The 4623-nt window shown below is 53.3% G+C and overlaps 1 protein-coding gene across 1 annotated transcript in view; it reads right to left on the reverse strand.

The window, feature by feature from the left end:
* RIMBP2 (RIMS binding protein 2) overlaps positions 1–2624 on the reverse strand; it is a 96278-nt gene extending 93654 nt beyond the window's left edge. Inside the window, exon 1 of the mRNA XM_039249583.1 lies at positions 2535–2624. The gene's annotated coding sequence lies outside the window, so the exon portion shown is untranslated. The remainder of the gene's footprint in view (positions 1–2534) is intronic.
* Positions 2625–4623: the final 1999 nt, after the last annotated feature.

Consider the following 4623-nt stretch of genomic DNA (forward strand, 5'->3'; position numbering starts at 1 on the left):
AGACCCAGGACTCTAACCCTCCTGACCCAGCCACTGGCTCGGCTGGCGGCCTCTGGGAAGTGCTATCGTCCCTGCTTCTGTCCGTGTCCCTGAGTCCCGGCAAAGCTGGCATCACCTCTCCAGTCACACGGGGACCCAGCGGAGGAGGAGACGCGAGTGCACGTGCAGTGGGTAGAGACAAAGCCACCCCAAGTTCAACCCTCCCTACAGCCGGCCCGTGCCAGCCCGTTCTCAGCCTGCACCTGCTGCCTAAACCCACCATCACTTTTCCCTGCTGTTCCTGTTGAAATGAAAATACTCCTGGGCAGAAGGAGTCACTAAGCCTCCTTCTGCATTCATGCCTCCGCGAGAGTGAGTCTTCCAGAGCCTTTCCTGAGAGATTTGGAAAGAAAGAGGACGGGGGGTGGGGGCTGGTGGGATCAGGAGGGGCAGGCACTGCAGGGGAAGCGGAGACGTGCTGAGCACACATCTTTTTAGAAGGCAGTGGTGGGGCGCCTGGGTGGCTTAGTCGGTTAAGCGTCCGACTTTCCCTTAGGTCATGATCTCGCGGTTCGTGGGTTCGAGCCCCGCGTCGGGCTCTGTGCTGATTGCCAGCTCAGAGCCTGGAGCCTGTTTCAGTCTGTGACTCCCTCTCTCTCTGACCCTCCCCTGCTCATGCTGTCTCTCGCTCTCTCTCCTAGAAATAAATAAAATATTAAAAAAAAAAAAGAAGAAGGCAGTGGTAAGATGTACATCTCGTAAAACCTTACCCTCGTAACCATTCTTAAGTGTACGGCTCAGCTGCACGAAATCTGTCCACACTGTGATTCAGTCGTCACCTCCATCTGTCTCCAGAATTCTTTTCACCTTCTCCAAACTGAGACTCCGTCCCCATTAAACAGTAACCCTCCCTGCCCAGCCCTTGGCTCCCGCCACCTGACTCTCTGACTCTGAGGACCTGGGTCCCCGGATCTCTAGGGACCTAAGTGGAACCACACAGTATCTGTGGAGCGCCGTGTCCTCAGGGGTCGTCCTGGTGGTAGTGAGTGTCAGAATTCCCTTCTCTCTAAACACGGACCACATCGTGTTTACCCACGTATCTGGCAACGGACACTCGCACTGCTTCCCCATTTGGCCATAGTGCAAATAGAGCTGCTGTGAACACCAGTCCACATATATCTCTTCCACACCCTGCTCTCGACTCTTCGCGGTGTGTACCCAGAAGCAGAAGTATCGGATCATATGGTCGTCCTATTTTTAATTATTTAAGAAACCACCATCCTGTTGTCTGTGACAGCTGTATCGTTTTTCACTCCTGTCAACGGAGCACGAGGGTCCCAATTTCTCCACATCCCTGCTAACACTTATTTTCTGAAAAGCACATCTTTTAAGAAAAACTTGGCCACTAGAAGGCAGAAAATAAGTGTCAAATCAAGAAAGTTCTCATTTTTGTGTGTGAACCATTAGAACTCCGTTGTTCTTTGAAATACATGTTGGTACAGCTGTGAAATTAGCACCTGCAAACTACCAGTCAATCATCAACAAACACTCTCTGAGCACCTACTGTGCGTGCTGCCATAGGTGCTGAGGACACCCTGACGGAGATGACAGCAACTGCCTGCGCTCCCCTGGGAGCCGGCATTCCCGTCACGGGAAGACAGGCAGACCCGTAAATGAAGACGCGTGATCGACTACGTGGTAAGAGATCGAAGGAAACAAAAACCAGTGAGGTCACAAAGAGCAAAGAAGGAGCGAGAGCAGCCAGCTCGGTGCAGCAATGCAGAGCGCCGCTGAGACGGCACCTCTGAGGAATGGATGCCAAGAAACGGCGGGTGTCTGAAGACAAGGGAGGAGAATTCTAAGCAGAGAAAATTACCGAGCACCGAGACAAGCTTGGTCTGATGAACAAAAAAGTTCAGAGCGGCCAGAACCTCATGAGCCAAAGGTGGAGCGGCAGGTGAGGCGACAAGATGGCGCCGCGGGAGGACTCGCACGGTCACTTGCGGAGGCGTTGGGGGTGTGCTCAGAGGAGCAGCGCCTCTGGTCCTGTCACCAGTCTCCTTAGCTGCTGCCAGAGAATGACCCGGGATGACAAGAAGGGAGGCGGGCATTTAGGGGACAACAGCAGCAGGAGCGGTGGCCTGGAGGCTGTGACGTGACTTGCTGGTGAGCCGGATGTGGGCACGAGGGGAGGGAAGAGTCCAGATAGCTCTTAGCACCCTTCCCCGGGCAGCTGTGTGGACAGGAGTTCCATCTACTAGGCAGAGAAAAGCTGGCAGGCGTTGGGGGGGCTGGTGTGTGCAGGTTTGAGGGACCCCAAATGCTTTGCTCTGGGCTCGTTGTTAAGGATATGATCCCGACAGGCTTCCACGTGCAGAGAACTAGTGGACAGTGAATGGGACGCCACTGAGTGCTTTGTGCGGGCATCACAGGAAGGCATAAAAGGTATGTGTGCCAGGAACTGGCCACCCACGCACTGGGGGGAGTTGGGTGGTTCCCTCTCCCCCCACCCCTCCTTCCCGAGACCCCCCCCCCACCACCCCACCTCCAGTTACCTTGTGAGGCTGCCAGCCCCGGGTGGGAGGGCCTGCTTGGTGGGGTCTCAGGGGGTGCTTCCCCTGGATGGCATCCTTCAGTTCATTTTCCTAGGACAGAAGGAAAGGGCATCATGAGATGACCCCCCAGCTTCAGGGACACGGCCGAGCACGGAGGCCGAGGGTTCTGACCTGGAAGTCGGACGCAGGGTAAGGGGTGATTCTGCGGTCTTCACGCCGCGTGAAGTGGGACGGGCTTCTCTCTGGACCGTGACTGTCCTACTCTATAAAATGGGGGTAACAGCACTCCACGATGATGTTATGATTATAATAAAATAATATATGTTAAGGGTGTAGTGAGGGTCCCAGCAGATAAATCACCCCTGGTATGCAGCGTGTTTACCTGCGTTGCACATTTGCATCCTAACACAGCCATCTTGGTAAGTGAAGCTTTGACCTGACCCTTTCCTCACACACACTGGTCCAAACAAGTCGCCCTGATAGCATCGGAGAAATTTTGAAAGGGTATGTCCTGCTCAAAAACGAGGTAAAGAAAAAAACCTATGAAGACTACAAATGGCCGGAGCACCCGTGGTGAGTGGGACTTTCGGGCCAGATTCTCAGGCACAGAACCAGGCACCGAATTGGGAGTCCAGGTTTTGTTTCGGTTTTGGTTTGTTTTCGGGCGTATGTGGGACTTAAATTTCATGCATGAGGCAGATCTGAACAAAGCTCATCATGAGCCCTAAGGCTGGTCCACCCCAGACTCCAAAGAAAGCTGAATATAACCGACGTCTGCCCGGAGTTGCAGCTCGTGTAAGGTAACGCACCCAGAGAAGCGGAGGGAGCAGGCCCGGTGCTCAGTGTGTGCGCTGTGTTACACCCTGATATCACCTACTAAGAGAACTGTGAGCTGCCAGTAACAAAACCTAACTCAAGACCGGGGGCATTGGGAGTGTGGCACGGTAACTACAGCGAGGTAAGACGGGTGGGACTGAGCACAAAGAGAGAGAGAAACTGGGGATAATTTTCCCCATTCAAGAAAAGTCTGAAAATAGAAATTCCAAAACACATTTAAAAGAAAAACTCACAGTACTATACAGATAGGACAGAACCCATAATCAGGATGCACTGATGCCAGAGGAAATAAAAATAATAAAGCAATCTGAAAATGACTTGTGTGTGTACGTTGAGGGTTCTCACAAAGAGGGAGAAGGAAGGACATCCATCCAAAAAGAACAAGAAAGAGGTAATAGAGAATCTGAATGGCCACAGTGGAAGGCGACTGGCAATGCATCAGCCTCCACCAGTGGGGTCTGCGATCTTGTTTCCTGATCCTTCAGGTTTGCCTCCATTCACCCCTCAGTGAGTCGATAACCGCAGGCCACCCACACCTGGGACTGAACGGTGACGACGCTCCACTCACCTTCCCAACAGGAAAAGGGCAGAGCCCTGTGGTTTCAGACGTTTCCCACAGCAAGGAGGCTCCTCCTGGCTATTTTCAGGTCCCATGTTTCGGTCAACGTCCCTCCCGCGCCACCACCATCATCAGGAGCCCCTCCACTCTTTGGCATCTACCTTGTTTCCACGGTGATAGAACACAAGGAAGCAACCCTACACGCCTTCCCAACACACCATACCAATGGTGTTCTGTTCTGGGAACAACAATTCCTTCCCCAGCCTGTGGGAATGAGCGTGGGAATGAGTATCGGGGATATTCCCCATAACGCTGGGGATCTAGAGGGGATGGGTGTACTCATCGAAACACCAGAGTCCGGACCTTGGAGACCTTCGATACCCCGCAGTAGACACAGGCAGCATTATCTCAGAGGCTCAAAGGAGGAACTTAGGGGTTACAGGGATTGGAGGATGGGTTCTGAGGTCACACTGCCCAATACAGCCTCTCGCCCTTCCTTCCCCTGGCAAGTCGCGTGGCCTCAAGTGGGCTGTCCGACACCTCCACATTCTCTGAGGTCTAAGGTTGTAAAAATGCCTACACGATCACACGGTGTGGAGATGAAGTGCACTAATTCTCCCCAAACACCAAGCACATTCCCGACACGCAGTCACAGCTCAAAAGGGTGGCCCCCTTCCCTACTGAAGGCAACAC

The sequence above is a fragment of the Hyaena hyaena genome, unplaced genomic scaffold (assembly GCF_003009895.1).
Source record: "Hyaena hyaena isolate Hyena2069 unplaced genomic scaffold, ASM300989v1 scaffold_343, whole genome shotgun sequence".
In the NCBI taxonomy this organism is placed as follows: Eukaryota; Metazoa; Chordata; class Mammalia; order Carnivora; family Hyaenidae; genus Hyaena; species Hyaena hyaena.